The sequence below is a fragment of the Schistocerca americana genome, chromosome 2 (assembly GCF_021461395.2).
Source record: "Schistocerca americana isolate TAMUIC-IGC-003095 chromosome 2, iqSchAmer2.1, whole genome shotgun sequence".
Taxonomy (NCBI): Eukaryota; Metazoa; Arthropoda; class Insecta; order Orthoptera; family Acrididae; genus Schistocerca; species Schistocerca americana.
In genome coordinates this window covers 923,777,429-923,800,089 of record NC_060120.1, presented here as the reverse complement: position 1 = coordinate 923,800,089, position 22,661 = coordinate 923,777,429, and the positions used below count along the sequence as shown (strand labels likewise).

Below are 22,661 nucleotides of genomic sequence, written 5' to 3'. Positions count from 1 at the left end.
CATATAAAAGTACCGATGAATATTGGCTTTTTATGTATCTCGGGTATGATAAGGCGTTTGTAATGCTGTTCATAGTAGTTGACCCATATTCTTGTTTCCTTATTTATTACTAGATGTACTGCTGCATTACGCCTATTTGATTTTGTATTTGTAAACCTTTATTCACTTGACAGTAATTCCTGTATTTCCTGCAACCGCACTTCAACCTGATTATTCCTGTTTGCATATTCTCTAACCGAGATAACCAATGAAGGGATCTAACATACCACACTTCGCCAGTTGAACAACAGTTCCTTTTAAATTTCTGTTGAAACATTAATTCAAGTCCGTGGTTCAAAGCATAATTCTCTGCCTTACGTTTCGTCTTCCATTGCTGGAGACTTTATCAGGGACTTCAAAATAAGCTCAGAAAGCCGAACTAATGGTCGGTCCGTGACGTCATCAGACCTCGGCAACTCCTCCCCTCTACAAGCTCCACAGCCGGCCGGGGTGGCCAAGCGCTACAATCTGGAACCGCACGACCGCTACGGTCGCAGGTTCGAATCCTGCCTCGGGCATGGATGTGTGTGATGTCCTTAGGTTAGTTAGGTTTAAGTAGGTCTAAGTTCTAGGGGACTGATGACCTCAGAAGTTCAGTCCCATAGTACTCAGAGCCATTTGAACCATTTTTTTTTGCAAGCTCCACAGCATACGTCAACGAGACTACGCGATCGCAGGCAGCAGGCTGATGACGTAACGAACCGACTGCTGCGTGTGTACATACAAACAGTTCGACTTTCTGTGCTTGTTTGAATCTGTAGCCTCTTTCTGAGTCGTTAAGGCCTCTGATGAAGTCTCCAGCAGTGGAAGACGAAACGTTAGGCAGTTAATTATGCCGTGGACCAGGCCTTATCCCATAAGACAAATATCAGCAATAGCGCAAATATTGGTGTGAAAGCCTGTATTTTATGAGTTGTCTGAGTTGTTTGAGGAGCTGTAGGATAGCTGGTATTGTCTTGTCGAAGCATGATGCAACATTCTCCGTTGTTGTTTCTGGTTTCATCAATGGCATGTAGCAAAGAAATTGTTGTGTGCCATTCAGTATTATCTGTTCTTCCGTTCTCTAAAACAATGGTCGCTACATACCAAATCTAAACGAAGAAACAAATGATCATCTTACCGGAACGAATCGATTTACCGGATTTCGGTCCGTCGTGGAACATGCAACCAGTTGATTGAGGCTTTCTGGCTTGTAGGAATATATCCATGTTTCGTTTTCTGTTACGATGTGCAAATGAAATGTACGAATGCGTCATAATGCGATCGCCACATGCACGCGGCGTTATCAGCTTTCTGCCAGAAGCAGAGGTCAAAACAAACCGGGACGGGAGTCCCCAGAAATACCGAGTCACTGTTACTGTTGCCATGACGAAGCTGCAGAGTTCGTTACCACTCAGCGCTCTGCGATAACTGGACCTGTCTAAGTACTACGTCCACTCGCACCGTACAATACTCAAAGAGAGGTGGCCATGTTGTAACACTGATTCACCACAAATGGAGAAGCCCACCGTGAAAACGTTAAGAACGAACGTAAATCATTACGACAACTGTCAGTGTTAGAAACAAACGAAAATTAAAAGTAATGCGAAATGGAGAGAAAGGAAGCCAACATTGCGACAAACGAGAAAGCAGCTGCTAGAAATGTTCATTGTTGACACATCGTCATTGCGTCAGAGCTGGCAAAGGACTTGGAAGAGCAACTGAGTGGAACTAATATTTTTCTTGAAAACAGATTATAATAAACAAAAACACAAATAAAACAAGGGTAATGGACTGTAGTAGAATTAAATGAGTCATTGCTGGGGAATTATTTCACGAAATGAGACACTAAAAGTAGTAGATGAAGTTTGCTGTTTATATAGTAAAATAACTGATGATGGCCGAAGTAGAGGGCGTACAAAGTGGAAATTAGCTATAGAAAGAAAAGAATATCTGAAAAAGAGGAACTGATTAGCCTGTGACATAAATCTAAGTGCTGGGTGGTCGTCTCTGAAGTTATTTGTCTGTAGTGTAGCCTTGTACGGAAGCGAAATGTGGACGATCAGCAGTTCAGAGAAAAAGACAAGAGAAACTCTTAAAATGTGCAGCTACACAGGAATGATGAAGATTTTATGGGTAGATCGAACAGCCAACGAGAAAGTACGGAAACGAATTGGTTACAAAAGAAATTTATGGCACAAATTGACTAAAAGGAGGGCTCAGTTGATAAGACACAACCTGAGGCATCTAGGAATAGTCAGTTTGGTATTGGAGGGAAGTGTGTGTGTGTGTGTGTGTGTGTAGAGGGAGAGCGGGGGAGGGGGGGTTAAATGGTTAGAGGTAGAACCAGGCGTTAATACTGTAAGAAGGTACAAACGTAGAGATGAAGATCGTTGCGAAGGATGGACTAGCATGGAGAGCTGCATCAAACCAGTATTCTGACTGAAGACCACTAGAAGTTAAGAAACGAACCGAAAATGACACTCCTCAAAAATACTGAGCAACGTAATAGTTTATTTTAGATAAAGTACTGTGTCAGAGCCTCTTCAAAAGGGTATTGCATGATATTAAAAAGATGGACGCAAAGTACAATGGATGATATTCACCAAACTTAAAAACGCCAAGCTCCTGGCATTAATCTCTCTGTCTCTCTCTCTTGTGTGTGTGTGTGTGTGTGTGTGTGTGTGTGTGTGTTTGTTGGTAATTGATTGATGTCAAATATGATCAGTGCGTTTGGAGATTGCTCAGACCTACAGTCAGCTGATTGTGAGGCTACGTAGAAAAATTAAAAGAAAACAATAAATCTCTAGGTGCTTGCAAGACGTTTATTTTGAATTCTAGCGAAATCTGAGAGACGTGTGGGAAACGTACGTTCTGAACGAATTGTTCTACATCTGACTCTACACTTCACAAGCGACCTTACTGTCTGTAGCGGAGGGTAAGGACGGAAATCTCAACTGTTATGGTAGCGTATGTTTGGTGAGAAATACCAATATTGGTAAGCTTCGTATGAGCTATAAATTATCCCTTTTTCTCGTTGTAGTCATTTCCCAGGATGGATATGGGAGGAATTGATACGTTGCTCTACTCTTTGGGACGGACGATTTCGAAATTTCAGCAAACGCCTCTCTTGTAGCGTCTTCCGCTGGAGTTTGTTGATCATTTCCGTAACGCTACCGCGCTTACTATACGATTCCGTGACGAAACGTGCCTCTCTTCGTGGGATGTTCTCTGTCTCTTCTACTAATGCAACCTGATAAGAGTCGAATGATTATTTTGCAAGCCATTTCTTTCGTGGATGGATTACATTTCCTATAGATTTTTGCAATAAATATTAGGGTGGTATTTACTTTTCCTGCAGCTGGTATCCTGCAAGCTGAGCTTGTCGTAATGAGGCACTCAGGGCGTTTTACTGGCTGACATCGAACACGTCCACGCTTATCAGAACATCACTATATTACCGTCGAGAACAACGGCAATGGAGATGGGGAGAGCGTCCAAAGTCGCGTTAGCTGACGCAGGGGTGGCCTAGCTGCAGGAGTTTAGCAGTAAACTTGTCGCTCTGTAGCGACATTGGAGGACGTTTCTACCCATGGATCCCTATGCTTTAGACTTCTTCTACAACCATTCTATGTGTTTATTGCTATTATTTTGTCATACACAGCATATAGAGGGAGTCCGGCTATTTTAGGCACAAATTAAAGGGGTGAGTAGGGGGAAATGAAACAAGCAAATAATCCTAATAAACATAGGTCCACAACTCAGTGGATTCCCCGATGTGACACATGCACAAATGCAGTCTCGCAGATGTTACAACGCTGTTAATGTCTTAGACTACGGTTTTGGCGATGTTGCTCATGATGGTACAAAGGCACATTCTCATGTGGCTGATTAGATTAGATTAGATTAGATTAATACTTGTTCCATTGATCATGAATACGACACTTCGTAATGATGTGGAACGTGTCAGGTTAATAAAAGATGTCTGTACAAGATATTACACTACACAAAATATTGCATGACACTAATATTCAAGTTGTTTTTTTTCCCCTCCCTTAATTTATATCTAAAAATTCAGCCAATGAGTAGAAGGAGTTGTCATCTAGAAATTCTTTTAATTTATTTTTAAATGTTAGTTGGCTATCTGTCAGGCTTTTGATGCTGTTTGGTAGGTTACCAAAGACTTTTGTGGCAGCATAATTTACCCCTTTCTGTGCCAAAGTCGGATTTAACCCTGCATAGTGAAGATCATCCTTTCTCCTGGTGTTATAGATATGCACACTGCTATTACTTTTGAACTGGGTTGGATTATTAACAACAAATTTCATAAGTGAATATATATACTGTGAGGTTACTGTGAGGATCCCTAGATCCTTAAATAGATGTCTGCAGGATGACCGTGGGTGGGCTCCAGCAATTATTCTGATTACACGTTTTTGAGCAAGGAATACTTTTCTACTGAACGATGAATTACCCCAGAATATGATGCCATACGAAAGCAGTGAATGAAAGTAGGCATAGTAAGCTAATTTACTGAGATTCTTATCACCAAAATTTGCAATAACCCTAATAGCATACGTAGCTGAACTCAGACGTTTCAGCAGACCATCAATGTGTTGCTTCCAGTTTAACCTCTCATCAATGGACACACCTAAAAATTTTGAAAATTCTACTTTAGCTACAGACATCTGTTCAAAGTCTATATTTATTACTGGAGTTATGCCATTTACTGTCTGGAACTGTATATACTGTGTTTTATCAAAATTTAAAGAGAGTCCGTTTGCTGAGAACCACTTAATAATTTTGTGAAAAATATCATTTACAATTACATCACTTAGTTCTTGGTTTTTGGATGTTGTTACTATACTTGTATCATCAGCAAAAAGAACTAACTTTCATCTTCATCAATGTGGAATGGTAAGTCATTAATGTATATCAAGAACAGTAAAGGATCTAAGACCGAACCCTGTGGGACCCCGTACTTGATAGCCCCCCAGTTTGAGGAATCAGCTGTTGCTTTAACATTACATGAACCACTTATTTCAACTGTCAGGTAAAAAGTAGCGTGAATCTTTGACAAGTGTAACAACGATGACTTGCCAATACCATGACATCTCAAGTCGCCTAATTTGAACCTGTTGGAATTTTTTACTCTGGGATATTTAAAAGCTTTAATGTATTCCAGCCCTGCTGATAGCGTTGATCCACTCTGCGGATGGTTGTCAGTGCATTCAGAACACTTCTGGGATTGTTGGAAATGTACGGCCATCGACGAGAACATGAACAGTCGCCATGTGGAACGCTTGTTATAACGTGTTTGTCCTGACGTGCGTATCTGCAGTCTGATTCTCAGGGACTCTATTGAAAGGTTGTGAAGAGATTAGAGTTTAACGTCTCGTCGACCACGAGATCTTAGAGATTGAGTGCAAGCTCGGATTAGTGAAGGATGGATAAAGAAAGCGGCAGTGCCCTTCTGAAGAAACCATCCCGCCATTTGCCTTAAGCGATTTAGGGAAATCACGAAAAGCCTAAACGAATATGGTCGGACGTATGTTTGAACAGTTGTCGTCCCGAATGCAAGTCCAGTGTGCTAACCACTATACTATCCCGCGCAGTATCTGTTGTAAGGTTTTCATGTACTTAGTCGTAATACGTTGTATCAAGGAAACCTTTAATTCCCGAACCCATGTATATTAGGATTATTTCCTCATCACTTCCGTTTGTATCTATAATAGTCAAACGCCCTGTTTATACAGGGTGAGTCAACAGGAAAGGTACATGCTATAAGGGGTGATAGTGTTAGTTATTCTGAACAATAAACTTCGTACATATCGATAAAACTAGCATCGCGCTAGGCTAATTTGGGACCATTCTATCGAAAGAGTAGGTTATCAGTTCGAATTCTGTGTCAGGATCGATTATAACCGATTTCTTATCTCTAGATAAGGACATTCTGTGTCAGGCTACACTTGGGCAATTTATATTCCCTCCTCCAGGGAACCACCGGCCATTATTCAAGATCACTGGGGGAATCAACACAAGTCTTAGGCAAGTGTGGTAGTTCTATTCAGTGTCATGATATAACTCGTTACCGATCACGTGACCTTACCCGCACACTTTGTGTGCAAGTGGATTCAGTTTTGATGACATGATAAAAAATTGGCGGAAAAACGCTCCGAATCAATGGGAGCACAATAAAATGGCGGTAAACCCAACGCCCCAATAAGATTCGAGCTCTCCTTCCTCATGCCCCGTATCATCTTTTACAACTAGGCCAACTGTATGTAGGTCTCTTCATTCAAGGTCTGAAAGGGAGAGGTGCAGGTTTGTTATATGCAATTGCAAATTATCAGCAATAATTTTATCTCTCTACGTATGGTTCAAATATTGCATGAACTTAGTAAACTGTACTCTATGTCAAATGGTTTATCAATAATAAAAATGGTTGAAATGGCTCTGAGCACTATGCGACTTAACTTCTGAGGTCATCAGTCGCCTAGAACTTAGAACTAATTAAACCTAACTAACCTAAGGACATCACACACATCCATGCCCGAGGCAGGATTCGAACCTGCGACCGTAGCGGTTGCTCGGTTCCAGACTGCAGCGCCTAGAACCGCACGGCTAATGCGGCCGGCTGTCAATAATAGCAATTATATAAAAATAACATGGTTTATATACATTTTCTTTCAAACCAATATTCTTACATACTGAACTATGTAAACTTAAGTACTGTGTATCCCAGTTTGTTTCTATATTAAACAACATTTACGCTTCATTCAGATTGGTTCCATCATCATTCTGATCATCCTATTTACATTTAATCAATAATTTCTTTCTGATTATTTAATTGCCTACATACAATATATGCATGGGAAATGGGAACTCGCATCAGCAACAGATAAAGAAAAAAAGGGTGCACACACACACACACACACACACACACACACACACACAGTGTGCAATGAGACATTCATTCTCTGTCACACACACATAACAATCGCAAGCGGTTCATCAAACTATTCTGCACTCGCGCATAACAATATCAACAATACGCAGACACACACTTAATCACTCCAATCAACAGCGTGAGTACGGGAGGGTCTTCACCCCATCCTCACAGATGAGCCGTTTGTTGTCACGTTGGAACAGCTCCGCTTTCAGTTGCAGTGCATTATGTACCTCTTGGCTTCTCGATACAAAAACTACCTGGCGCACCACGTGTGGAACTGTGTCAACACCCTCAAGAAGGAACCTCTTGTAATCTTCGATCGTGAGAGCCTTTGAGGCCACATGATGTACACCCTGAGCCCACTACTGGGTGGCACATGCATCTATGTGGTAAGCATAAAATGGTGCAAATGGCTCTGAGCACTATGGGACTTAACAAATGAGGTCATCAGTCCCCTAGAACTTAGAACTACTTGAACCTAACTAACCTAAGGACATAACACACATCCATGCCCGAGGCAGGATTCGAACCTGCGACCGTAGCTGTCACGCGGTTCCAGACTTTAGCGCCTAGAACCGCTCGGCTACACCGACCGGCGGTAAGCGAGCATTTTAGATCTGTGCCCCACAAACTCCTCACTCTGCTAACCAATTGCTTCGTCTTTCATCAGGATAATAACCTTTTTGTTTTGAGATGTTATCCCAAAAGGATTATTGGCTGCATATGCAGACGTTTCGAATTTCTTGTGACTGTACGTAATTGCTTCATATGGATCACAGCCTTTCGCCCAGTGGATGATATTACCCGCGTCCATATAAAGTGACTTGGGAGCAACGAACTTACGTTTAGAAAAGTCATAGTGAAATTAGTCATGTGAAGTTAGAAGAGATCTAGAACAAACATACCGATAATTCAAGTTTCATGAACGGCACTGAAACGTTGGTCATTTCCACAGTGGTTAGTCCATTATTGAAGATGGTAATCCATTTAAAATTTGGTCTAGTGACGTAACCTCTGACGCCGTAACGCCCAAACCACCAGTAAACTACATGAATTTCGCAGTATTCTCTAACATTCTCCACGGTTTTTCTGAAAACTGAATTATTCATCAATTTTTAAAAGTCTTCTTTAGAATCACTCTTACAAGTACCCTCTCTTCGGTATTTATATCAATGTACTCCTTCAACCAGAGATGCTGGCCGATGGAGATTCCACAGGTGACACAACCAGAATAAAATAATAATTGGGTCCTTTTAACGACCTCCAAATTCAGATGATACAATTGCTAAAAGGTTCAAAGAAAACGTGAGTCTGATTTCAAACACGTACCCGACTCATACGATAATAGTTGGTGGTGTCTTTAATTTACCCTCGATATGTTGGCGAAAATACATGTTTATTTACGGAGGTACGCATAAAATATCATCCGAAATTGTACTAAACGCATTCGCAGTTAGTTCATGAGCCCACGCGATTAGTAAACGGTTGTGAAAACACTTGACCTCTTAGCAACAAATAATCCTGAGTTAATAACGAGCATCAAAACTGATTCAGGGATTAGTCAACACAGGGTTGTCGTAGCGAGATTGAATACTGTAATCCTCGAAAAATAAGCGAAAAATATACCTATTCAAAAAAGCAGATAAAAATTCACTTGAAGCCTTCCTGAGAGACAATCACCATTCATTCCAAATTAATAACATAAGTGTAGAGTAGATGTGGCTTAAATTCAAAGAAATAGTATCGGCAGCAATTGAAGATTTATACCAAATAAATTAACAAACGTCGGAGCTGATCCTCCTTGGTACACAAAACGGGTTAGAACACTGTTGCAGAAACAGCGAAACAAACATGCCAAATTTAAACAGACGCAAAATCCCCAAGATTGGCGATCTTTTACAGAAGTTCGAAATTTAGCGCGGACTTCGATGCAAGACGCCTATAACAGTTTCCAGAACGAAACTTGGTCTCGAAACCTGGCAGAAAATCCAGAGAGATTCTGGTCGTACGTGAAGTGTGTTAGCGGCAAGAAACAATCAATGCCTTCTCTGCGCGATAGCTATGGAGATACTGTCGAAGACAGTGCTGCCAAAGCATACTAAACACAGCCTTCCGAAATGCCTTCACAAAAGAAGACGAAGTAAATATTCCAGAATTCGAATCGAGAACAGCTAACAATATGAATAACGTAGAAGTAAATATCCTCGGAGTAGTGAAGCAACTTAAATCACTTAATAAAAGCGAGTCTTCTGATCTAGACTGTATACCAGTTAGGTTCCGTTCGGAGTGTACTGACGCATTAGCTCCATACTTAACAATCATATACAACCGTTCGCTCGACGAAAGATCCGTACCCAAAGACTGGAAAGTTGCACAGGTCATACCAGTATTCAAGAAAGGTAGTAGGAGTAATCCACTAAATTACAGGCCCATATCGTTAACGTCGATATGCAGCAGGGTTTTAGAACATATATTGTGTTCGAACACTATGAATTACCTCGAAGAAAACGGTCTATTGACACACAGTCAACATGGTTTTAGAAAACATCGTTCCTGTGAAACACAACTAGCTCTTTATTCACATGAAGTGTTAAGTGCTATTGACAAGGGATTTCAGATCGGTTCCGTATTTCTGGATTTCCGGAAGGCTTTTGACACTGTACCACACAAGCGGCTCGTAGTGAAATTGCGTGCTTATGGAATATCGTCTCAGTCGTGTGACTGGATTTGTGATTCCCTGTCAGAGAGGTCACAGTTCGTAGTAAATAACGGAAAGTCATCGAGTAAACCAAAAGTGATTTCAGGCGTTCCCCAAGGTAGTGTTATAGGCCCTTTGCTGTTCCTTATCTATATTAACGATTTTGGAGACAATCTGAGCAGCCGTCTTCGGTTGTTTGCAGATAACGCTGTCGTTTATCGACTAATAAAGTCATCAGAAGACCAAAACAAACTCCAAAACGATTTACAAAAGATATCTGAATGGTACGAAAAGTGGCAGTTGACCCTAAATAACGAAAAGTGTAAGGTCATGCACATGAGTGCTAAAAGGAACTTTTTAAACTTCGGTTGCACGATAAATCAGTCTAATCTAAAAGCCGTGAATTCAACTAAATACCACGGTATTACAATTACGAAGAACTTAAATTGGAAAGAACACATAGAAAATGTTGTGGGGAAGGATAACCAAAGACTGCGTTTTTTTGGCAGGACACTTAGAACATGTAACAGATCTACTGTCTACACTACGCTTGTCCGTCCTCTTTTAGAATACTGCTGCGCAGTGTGGGATCTTTACCAGATAGAACTGACAGTGTACATCGAAAAAGTTAAAAGAAAGGCAGCACGTTTTGTATTATGGCGAAATAGGGGAGAGAGTGTCACAGAAATGATACAGGATTTGGGCTGGACATCATTAAAAGAAAGGCGTTTTTCGGTGCGACTGAATCTTCTCACGAAATTCCAATCACCTACTTTGTCCTCCGAATGCGAAAGTATTTTGTTGACACCGACCTACATAGGGAGGAACGATCACCAAGATAAAATAAGGGAAATCAGAGCTCGTACTGAAAGATATAGGTGTTCATTCTTTCCGCGCGCTATACGAGATTGGAATAATAGAGAATTATGAAGGTGGTTCGATGAACCCTCTGCCAGGCACTTAAATGTGATTTTCAGAGTATCCATGTAGATGTAGATGCCTTGGCCTGCTCCATCGCCAGATCTGACTTCAGTCGAGCGCATCTGGGACATCATCGGATCATAACTCCAGTGCTATCGACAACCAGCATTATCCGTCCTCGTATTGGCCGACCAAATGGTAGTGGCATGGAACTCCATCCCCCAAACTTGACATACGGCAGCTGTTCGCAGTGCATGCACCTTTGCCTGGTCGCATCCAACGTTATGGTGGTTACACCGGTTATTAATGTAACAGCACTTGCGATTTTTCCGTAGCCGGCCGCGGTGGCCGAGAGGTTCTAGGCGCTTCCGTCCAGAACCGCGCGACTGATACGGTAGCAGGTTCGAATCCTGCCTCGGGCATGGATGTGTGTGATGTCCTTAGGTTAGTTAGGTTTAAGTAGTTCTAAGTTCTAGGGGGCTGGTGACCTCAGATGTTAAGTCCTAAAGTGCTCAGAGCCATTTGAACCATTTGATTTTTCCGTTGGTGTATACACGGTGTAGCTAAATTCCCTTTGCAGACTTTGAGAACAGATCCTACACCAAGACAAGAAAAAAAAAAAGAAAACAATGGACCTTAATGTGCATGCCATGAGAGTTATGAGCACTTGTTCACGAGAGGAAATGTGTTTCACAGTATCGAAAATGAGCAAGTATTCAGAGTTCTTAAAGTATGTATTTCAGAGTCCTTATTTACTAGAAATGTTTTTCTTATTTTGGTGTAAGGAATCTGTCATTAAATCTTCTGTCATACACGGCTTCTACAGTACAGCCCCACGTGCTTGTCGTAAAACGACCAGATTAAGTCTTTAGTGACTGTAAATTCGCACTGCAAGAAAATGGAACATTAACACTTGCTGTTAAACGAGCAGTAAAATGATGGCCTTTCGCAACAGGAGTAAGGAAAATTCTCGTAACCAACTATGCCATTTCGCCGTGTAGCTCATCTAACGGGCCCCCTACACCGCAGCGAATGGAGGCGAATGTAAGTGAATGCGCATTTGCAAACAGTTCGCTAGTGTTCGCTATATTCGCTTGTATAATCAGCGCAGTATACAACACCATGTAGTTAGAGCTACGATCTAAAACTTTCACATTCACGGAGTATTATTTTGCTTGGCGAGCTCACTGCTTCCGACGAAGTAAGCAAAATGGTGTTAGAAGCGTGAAATGAGTGGAGGTAGTGGTCTTCACACTGAATTGTAGCTCTAGTTTTCCTTAACGTTAGTCCAAAACTTTGCACGTAAGTCGGCTGACACTTTTCACTGGCTTCTTATTATAGCCAGGTGTAAATTTAAAACCAGAACAGTAATTATCGACAAGCAACATAACGTTGGTTATTAGCAACCGCAGACATTTACAGTCTATTAAGTAAGATAGTGGTCGGGTTAATCACTAGAGAAATGTATTTGGCAACAAACTAAAACATATACATACATTTTATATGAACCAAAGAAAAATGGAGATATAAATAATATTACGTATAGTCACCACAGTATCGATAATTGCTTGGCATCTCTGTGGCATGCTTAAAACCAAGTTTTCCGCGTATTGCAGTGGAAGAGAACTCCAAGTCCGTCGAATTTTCGTTGACAACTGTTTCAAAGGCAATTTTGCTTGCGCTTGACGCAATGTTAACAATGGGTTCCTGAAAAAAGATCAGTAATCTTTTTTTTTCACTTTTGGAATCACTTTACCACGTTCTCCCAAGTCATACTCGTTTTAAGTCAATTTATACGTTCACCCACTTTTATACGAATGGCGAATGACTTCCATTTCCCAACATATTTAGACGTCGCGACGAGACTCAGTTTCGGACCTTTGGGGTACCTACAGAGGAAAACAGTGTCAAAACGCGACGTGTAAGCTGCACTCATGTCTCTTCTTGTGTATCTCAGTCAAGAATTTAAAGTAAACTAATGCTTTGTGGACAAATGTTTCCTCTATTTGGCTATGAAGAAACTAAGAGGATATCTTTTACCATCTGTGTGTAATCCCGACCACGTTTTTAATTAGCAGACTCTACGTTAGAGATGGTTTCGCATTTCAGTAGTTTCTATATCCCAAATAATTTCCACCGGCCATTGTGACCGAGCGGTTCTAGGCGCTTCAGTCTGAAACCGCGCGACCGCTACGCAAGCAGGTTCGAATCCTGCTTCGGGCATGGATGTGTGTGAAGTTCTTAGATTAGTTAGGTTTAAGTAGTTCTATGTTCTAGGGGACTGACAACCTCAGATGTTAAGTCCCATAGCGCTCAGAGCCATTTGATCCATTTGTACGAAATAATTTCCAATGTCTACAGTGAGAAACCTGAAGCGCTTCAAGGATTTAATTAAAGTACGTGTAGAGAAGATAAAGTCAATGTAATATGATTAATTAAATGTGAAATATTTATACTATTCGTCACGCTATTTGATAAAAACAGCTTTATAGTTTGTTAAATGGTAGATAGAGTGATCCTAGATAAAGCATATTTATTTATCATTAAAAATCTCTAACGTAAGAGCGATTCATCTGCCTTATAATTAAAGCTATCACAGAGGTAAGTAACGAGAATGATCAGGTCTAACGTGTATTTTTAACTTTAATCAGAATTCTAGATAAATATTCGCATTTGTTTACTGTCATAGAAATTCATTGTGCTTCCTTTTTAATAAAAAGAACTACAAAGGCTGTGTTTATTCAGTCCTTTCCCGCCTGGTGCAAGCAGCAAATGAATTTATCTCTGTATGCCCAACTTTATCATCTTTCTCACGCCCCCAGCAGCATCTTTGATTGCTTCAGTTATTTTATATCACTCATATTTCTTTTCCTTTGACATTTGTGCTGTGGTTCTCGTGGATCACAGAAGCACGAGTGATATCTATATTATTCTGTCAGCAACATGATTTTCCCTTCGGAGAACTCCATCGCTCACCTAACTCACGCCAACAGCGGCAAAAGTAGATAAGACAGCAGACCAGAGCTTTCTGTAGTGCTGGTCCCGAAAGGGAGAGGCCACGAACTTTTTTTGATGGTTCGCTAAAACACCGATAACCCGCGGAACGCAAGCGAACCCAAGCGAATACGGGCGGAACACGACCGCACGCCTTTTGTCCACGCCTGCATAACTTTTAATTCCCGTCCGATGTTGCACGTTCCCTTGTGTAAAGAAGGCTTAACGTTCACTAGATAGCTCCTAAAGAGTGTCCACTCACACAGAATTAGGGATGAGCGTTTCACAAATAAACTAGTATTCATCATTTTGATTTGCAGCTCCTTTTGTTGGCCGTGTTTGCAGTTAAAGCCGGCCGGCGTGGGCGAGCGGGTTCTAGGAGCGTCAGTCTGGAACCGCGCGACCGCTACAGTCGCAGGTTCGAATCCTGCCTAGGGCATGGATGTGTGTGATGTCCCTAGGTTAGTTAGGTTTAAGCAGTTCTAAGTTCTAGGGGACTGATGACCTCAGACGTTAAGTCTCATAGCGCTCAGAGCCATTTGAACCATTTGCAGTTAAAATTGTTGGATGTGAGGTCCGCCAGTTATGCAAAACACCGTATCTTCTCAGTACCCCAACATGTTTTGGCACCAATGTGCCATCATCAGGGGGTTTAGTTTTTACTTATTCTGTAATGTCAACATTTTTATTAAATGATTATAAAATTATGTGCATGTTTAGTTCAAACAACAGATCGTTTCTTTTTGTAAATACCTTTACATTTGGTGTGCATGAATTTTCTGGATCACTTGTGTGTTAATTACTCCGAGTAGCTTGTCATCTGCAACTGTTGTGGCGTAGCAAGACAGCCACGCCACGGAAGTAGCCGAAAGGCACGCGTTTAGCAGGCAAGAGATAGGTCTGTAACAGGATACGTAATGAATGCTATAAAGAAAAGTACGTAGCTTCTGGAATACTTAACTTTAATCCATCCTTGGTACATCGCTATTGACGATATAAGTGAGACTCCATAGATACATGCAATGTTACTAATGGCGCCTTGCTAGGTCGTAGCCATGGACTTAGCTGAAGGCTATTCTAACTATCTGCTCTGCAAATGAGCGAGGCTTCGTCAGTGTGCAGCGCTAGCTACGTCGTCCGTACAACTGGGGCGAGTGCTCGTCCGTATCTCGAGACCTGCCTTGTGGTGGCGCTCGGTCTGCGATCACACAGTGGCGACACGCGGGTCCGACATGTACTAATGGACCGCGGCCGATTTAAAGCTACCACCTAGCAAGTGTGGTGTCTGGCGGTGACACCACAGCAACCAAAAGATGTTGATGAGAAAGTTTTTGCTGGGAGTTAACCGATCTTCTAGAATGTAGGCGGGAAAACATCGCGACAAACTAACTTACATTCTAGAAGATAGGCTAACTCTCAGCAAAAAACTTTCTCAACAACATCGTTTGGTTGCAGATGACAAGCTACCTGTAGTAATTAACACACAAGTGAGCCAGAAAAATCATACACACCAAATGTAAAGGTATTTACAAAAAGAAACGATCTCTTGTTTGAACTAAAGATGCATATAATTTTATAATCATTTAACAAAATTGTTCACATTACAGAATAAATAAAAACGAAAACCCACTGATGATGGCACAGTGATGCCGAAACATGTTTGGGTACTGAGAAAAAACGGTGCTTTGCATAACTGGCGGACCTCACATCCAACAATTTGAACTAGTTTAAATGAAGTATTCCAGGAAACGAACTGTTCGGAGCTGTTTTTATTTAGGTGAACTAACATTTCTTTCTAACATTACTGCTCGCTTCCCCTTCTTACTGGAAGTTAGAATGCACATCCACAATTTTTTCCTCCCTTGTTACTGAGTATATCTAACTTCCAGGACCTAAACGTGCATAGTTGTGAACTCTTAACGATGAAATTTGTGAGCTGCGTCTGACCAGAAGACCGAAACCGTTTCGTTATTTCACTTAGTTCACTTCAGTCTCCAGTTCCGAACTGTGGTAACTATCTAGATACGGGTTGGATTTGGTTGTCTAGTGGTAAGAACTCACGGGATTGAATCTCGGTCGACCTGCGGACTTCTCACTCTTTGTTTTAGCCTCCTCTTCACTCACCTGCAACTGACGTGAGGAGTTGCCAGAGAGCAAAACTTGGTTCGCATTCCCTGGGTGGACAACAGGGGTAGATTAGGGACACAAAAATAGCCAAGGTGGCCATACGAAATAATAATAACAAAATAATAATAATAATAATTATTATTATTATTGTTGTATTATTATTATTATCAATGGAGATAATTAAATTTGTACAGAACCCTCACAGTGTGTCCTACTCGCACTTGTCCGGTAATTTTCTTTCCATTTATCTCTTGTCTAACTCAACTCGCTGTGGTATTGCCGGTTCCATCTGTGGACTCAAGAACCGTCACCTATTTGATGTTGGCAGTAATTTTGACCAGGCTGCGAATGGTCGCCTTTACCTGGTTGTGTTGATCTTTATACCTATTCAGTAGGTGAGCACATCTGTGTAGGCTCGATTTCAAAAGAGCAACTGAAAAGTGTCGTATGTTGGACATTGTTTGTAATTTCCTGAAACTCTTTCCCGTTTCTAAACTGTTTTCACGCTGCTTTATTTTTCGAAAAATGTCTAACAAGGAGACAACACGGCAAACGAATTTTTGTATTTTTTATATTTAAGGAACTTGAAGTTCGGAATTCAAATATCAGTTCCCCCAATCAGTTCGATGCTACTCTGAAAAAGTTTCAAGAAATATCAACTTTGAAGTATTCTGAGTTCCTAAGAACCCTAAAGTAAGTCTTCTTGGCAGGCCGTGTGGCTGCATGGTAGAATGCTCGCCTGCCACGAGAACACCCTGAGTGTGATGCCAAGCATTTCTGGGAAGCGTAGAATATATAAACATGAAAACAGTTAATGTGTTATGGTTCAAATGGCTCTGAGCACTATGGAACTTAACATCTGAGATCATCAGTCCCCTATAACTTAGAACTAATTAAACCTAACTAACCTAAGGACATAACACACATCCATGCCCGAGGCAGGATTCGAACCTGCGACCGTAGCGGTCGCGCGGTTCCAGGCTGAAGCGCCTAGAACCGCTTGGCCACTCCGGCCGGCAATGTGTTATGTATTCTTTTAATTTAAACAATCTTTAATAACAATCGTTTATAAGATACCGATAATTAAGACTTTATATTTGCAATGAAAACTGTTTCTTGTAAGTGATATGTAATTTAAAATAAGAAGGCGTGAATTTTTCAGAAAAATGACAACTACAGGGCTATTACAAATGGTTGAAGCGATTTCATAAATTCACTGTAGCTCCATTCATTGACATATGGTCACGACACACTACAGATACGTAGAAATACTCATAAAGTTTTGTTCGGCTGAAGCCGCACTTCAGGTTTCTGCCGCCAGAGCGCTCGAGAACGCAGTGAGACAAAATGGCGACAGGAGCCGAGAAAGCGTATGTCATGCTTGAAATGCAGTCAGTCATAACAGTGCAACGACACTTCAGGACGAAGTTCAACAAAGATCCACCAACTGCTAACTCCATTCGGCGATGGTATGCGCAGTTTAAAGCTTCTGGATGTCTCTGTAAGGGGAAATCAACGGGTCGGCCTGCAGCGAGCGAAAAAACGGTTGAACGCGTGCGGACACGTTTCACGCACAGTGATGTGAAAGATTCAGTGTTTAAACCTCCTCTACCAAGAAACGTGCCAGAACTGCGAGCTCGCATCAACATTGCTTTCGAACTCATTGATGGGGACATGCTGCGCCGAGTGTGGGAGGAACTTGAATATCAGCTTGATGTCTGCCGAATCACTAAAGGGGCACATATCGAAAATTTGTGAATGCCTAAAAAATCTTTTTGACTTTTTGTATGTGTGTGCAAAGCATTGTGAAAACATCTCAAATAATAAAGTTATTGTAGAGCTGTGAAATCGCTTCAATCATTTGTAATAACCCTGTAGATATGTTCTGAAATATTAGTCGCAATTGTGAATAATTTTGATATCAACTGCGTTATTTAGTGAAAGAATAACTATTGGTGATATGAAAATTAGTGCTAGAGAGGGACTCGAACTCAGATTTCTCACTTTTCGTGAGTAGGCGCCTTAAACACTCTGCTATTCGTGCAGGCTTCCAAGGTCGATCAGTACCTCAACATGCCACAGTGTCTACGCCCACTAGTGCCCACAGCTTTGTGAGAATTCTCGCAACAAGGCTAATGAGACAAAAGTGTTCAACGTTGGTAGTATCGATTCAATTTTTTTTTTCTCGTATTGAGAAATAAGAAGGAGCGATCTGTTCAACTTGTGGGAAGACTTTCTAAAGCTAATATCGTATAAATATTTCTTTATTTTTAAAATGGCTCTGAGCAGTATGGGACTTAACATCTTAGGTCATCAGTCCCCGAGAAGGTAGAACTACTTAAACCTAACTAATCTAAGGACATCACACATATCCATGCCCGAGGCAGGATTCTAACCTGCGGCCGTAGCGGTCTCGAGGTTCCAGACTGAAGCGCCTAGGTTTCGACAGACGATGATATCTTCAGGTCTTCAATAAATGTTTATGACAGAACGTGTTCATTGTGAATTGGAACGTCATGCCAAGTTGTCTTATTAGTGGATAAAATGTAGCAGATTGGCACCAGTGTTGTATCATCAACGAATGGAATACGTCAAGCTAACCTGAACAAATGTACTAGGGTACATTTTGATGAATACTGTTATTGTTATAGCGTAACGATCATCTGTGAGCGCTACATATACGGGTATGACCATGTGTACATGGTGTTTTTGGCTGTAAATGTTTTATTTTTGACAAACCTCTGTATAACGTAAACTCACTCATCGTAAACTATAAGTTACTTCCCGTTCACCTAGAATAATGAAATTTGGCAAGAAGCAACGTTTCACAGTACAAGTAAAGGGAAAAATACGAAAACTATTAAATTGTAATTATATAACACGAAAAATATTTTAATCATTTTTCGTCCGTCTATCTGTTTATATGTCTGTCTGTTAAGACCATTTTTTCTCTTGAACGAATATGCATATCAAGTTCACATTTATGTCACATAATAAGGTCTATGGTGCTTTAACAGTATAAAAATTTTAAACCTCTAAGAGAATGAACTCAAAAGGTACAGCCATTTCTGTGACATATTTTGATACTCGAAAACACACTCGTCAAAACCTATAGGGTACTTCCCGTTGATCTAGAATCATGAAATTTGGCAAGAAGCAAAGTTTCACAATACAAGTAAAGGAAAAAATCTGAAAACTGTTAATTCGTAATTACTTGTATATAACACGAAAAAATATTTTTCGCCATTTCTCAACTGTCTGTCTCTATGTCTGTCCATCTGTTATGATCCACTTTTTTCTTGAACAGATTGTCGGGTCAAGTTCAAATTTATGTCACACAATAAGATCTGCGGTATCTTGGCGGCGACAAAATTTTAAGACTCTAAGTCAATGCACTCAAAAGATGTGGCCATTTATGTCAGATACACTACTGGCCATTAAAATTGCTACACCACGAAGATGGCGTGCTACATACGCGAAATTTAACCGACAGGAAGAAGATGCTGTGATATGCAAATGATTAGCTTTTCAGAGCATTCGCACAAGGTTGGCGCCGGTGGCGACACCTACAACGTGCTGACAAAAGGAAAGTTTCCAACCGATTTCTCATACACAAACAGCAGTTGACCGGCGTTGCCTGGTGACACGTTGTTGTGATGCCTCGTGTAAGGAGGAGAAATGCGTACCATCACGTTTCCGACTTTGATAAAGGTCGGATTGTAGCCTATCGCGATTGCGGTTTATTGTATCGCGACATTGCTGCTCGCGTTGGTCGAGATCCAATGACTGTTAGCAGAATATGGAATCGGTAGGTTCAGGAGGGTAATACGGAACGCCGTGCTGGATCCCAACGACCTCGCATCACTAGCACTCGAGATGACAGGCATCTTATCCGCATGGCTGTAACGGATCGTGCAGCTACGTCTCGATCCCCGAGTAAACAAATGGGGACGTTTGCAAGACAACAACCATCTGCACGAACAGTTCGACGACGTTTGCAGCAGCATGGACTATCAGCTCGGCGACCATGGCTGCGATTACCGTTGACGCTGCATCACAGACAGGAGCGCCTGTGATGGAGTACTCAACGACGAACCTGGGTGCACGAATGGCAAAATGTCATTTTTTCGGATGAATTCAGGTTCTGTTTACAGCATCTTGATGGTCGCATCCGTGTCTGGTGACATCGTGGTGAACGTACATTGGAAGCGTGTATTCGACAGCGCCATACTGGAGTATCACCCGGCATGATGGTATGGGGTGCCATTGGTTACACGTCACGGTCACCTCTTGTTCGCATTGACGGCACTTTTTAACAGTGGACGTTACATTTCAGATGTGTTCGACCCGTGGCTCTACCCTTCATTCGATCGCTGCTAAACCGTACATTTCAGCAGGATAATGCACAACTGCATGTTGCAAGTCCTCTACGGGCCTTTCTGGATACAGAAAATGTTCGACTACTGCCCCGGCCAGCACATTCTCCAGATCTCTCACCAATTGAAAACGTCTGGTCAATGGTGGCCGAGCAACTGGCTCGTTACAGTACGCCAGTAACTACTCTTGATGAAGTGTGGTATCGTGTTGAAGCTGCATGGGCAACTGTACCTGTACACGTCATCCAAGCTCTGTTTGACTCAATGCCCGGGCGTGTAAAGGCTGTTATTACATCCAGAGGTGGTTGTTCTGGGTACTGATTTCTCGGGATCTATGCACCCAAATTGCGTGATAATGTAATTACATGTCAGTTCTAGTATAATATATTTGTCCAATGAACACACGTTTATCATTTGCATTTCTTCTTGGTGCAGCAATTTTAATGGCCAGTAGTGTATTTCTATTCTCGCAAACTCACTCATCAAAATGTATGGGCTATTTCCAATTGGTCTGGAATCATGAAATTTGGCAGGAAGAGAGGTTTCACAGTAAAAGTAATGGAAAAAATCGGAAAACTGTGAATTTATAGTTATATCACAAGAAAAGCGTATTGTTGTCATTTCTTATCTGACTGTTCGTCTGTTCATTAAGTAGCGGGTAGACATATCAAGTTAAAATTCATGTCTCATGCCAAGGTCTGTGGTCCCTTGGCAATGTAATAAATGTAAGCTTCTGAGTGAGTCCAACGGAAAGATACGGACATATGTGTTATATATATTGATACTCGCAAACTCAAAACCTATAGCATACTTCTCACTCACCTAGAATCATGAAATTTGGCCAGTAGCAACATTTCACAGTACAAGTAAAGGAAAAAAAACGAAAATAGTCTAATTATATCACAAGAAAAGTATTTCTTTTGTCATTTGTTACCAGATGTCGAATTTGAAATTAAAAGTAGTCAGCGAATGTTGATGTAACACAGAACATGAAACGCCATATCTATGGGCAGTGATCGCTCCTGGGGATCTGATGATAGATAAATTCCGAAACGTGTCATATGACCAATAAAGTCATTTCTTCCCGATGATTGACTTTTACCATCGTGACCCAGTCAGCCTGAATGGAGAACTACTGATAATTGTAATAACGGTCACCTGCCTCGTGCATGACTTTATGTCACGTTTACATTATTGAAATTAAAACTATTTGAAAAATTTCGGAATATCTGGGACCAGTATCGCACCAGTATCCACGTCGGGAACAAGCAAAAATGGACGACGTTCTCGTTTCTCGGAATGGATGAACTGACTGTATACATAATTAAAGTTGTACGAAACCTTCAGTTCGCGAGTCCTTCTCGCATCTGGCGAATTTTTTGACCGTCTAGACTGTAATATTTATTTTTACGCTGTACGTTCCTTCAGACATGCATGCATGCCAGTTGTGCAATATCTTTGGAAGGACCGCAGGATTTCTGTTTTTCCTCGTCCTTTATCCCCAGTGAAGTGGTTTTCACCGACTTTATTTAGGAAGATGTCGCCGAAAACGTACAGCTTCCTCCCGGAACATTTTTAATGGTAGCCGCGGTCTTTCGGGAGTACGTATACTGTGTGTGACGACACATGTCGCAACGTAGTGTAAGGCGCGCGGCAGCCGTTTATCGCGCAGGGGCTGGGCTGCTAGCTGCTGGCTGAGACGCTCCAGGGTCACCATGGCGGCGACCCTATAATAGGGTGCCGCTGCGAGACGGCGGCAGTGGCGAACCAGCCGGACCTAAGGAGAGAGGACGCAGCTCGCACCAGACACACCAGCTCACACGGAACGTATGTTATCTCCTGTAGCCTATGCTAGAGCACCACTCTACTCGGTATTCCGAGTACCGATCTGAAGTATCTGTAAACTTGCTAATAGCAATATTAGTTCTGTAAACAGAAACGCCTTTTTCATGTTGCAGTGTAACACAAAAGTTTCAGAAGTGTTTCGCTTTTTGTGTATAAACGCAAATTCGGTTGATTATTTTCTGGAACAATAGACACACACACACACTGAACATTCATTTAACATAGGAAAATTAAATATTACCTTGCACTCTTTCAGGAATGTTCAGTCTCCTGAACGATTAAAGTGCTTGGTACTGGAGCTGTTTTATAAAAAAAGGAAAAAGGGACAATTTAGAAACTTGTAGACCTATTTCTATGCCGTCAGTCTTTGATAAAGTATTGGAAAGTTTCTATATACAAGTACTGTATAATGGTACTCCTAATTCGTCGTCAGTGGTGTAGTTTGTTTTTAGAAATGTTTTAACAAATGGAAATGCTGTACTCTCTTTTCCTTGCGAGGCACTGGACGGATTGAACAAAAAGTTTTGAATTCTAGGGGTCTTCATTTATTTAACTAAGGCATTTGATTGTTTTGATCACAAAATGTTATTGCAAAAGTTGGTCTATTATGGATTAAGGTAGTAGGACTGAGTTGGTTCGTCTCATACTTCAGGAAAAGACAGAAAAACTTCATTTTTCACAGTGTTGAGAAGGGCTATGACGTGGAGTCCGACTAAGGCACTGTTAAGTG

The 22,661-nt window shown here is 41.3% G+C and overlaps 1 protein-coding gene across 1 annotated transcript in view; it reads left to right on the top strand.

Annotated features, from left to right (window-relative positions):
• Positions 1–21,803: 21,803 nt before the first annotated feature.
• LOC124594978 (UDP-glucosyltransferase 2-like) overlaps positions 21,804–22,661 on the top strand; it is a 32,483-nt gene continuing 31,625 nt past the window's right edge. The window contains exon 1 of the mRNA XM_047133505.1: positions 21,804–21,913. The gene's annotated coding sequence lies outside the window, so the exon portion shown is untranslated. The remainder of the gene's footprint in view (positions 21,914–22,661) is intronic.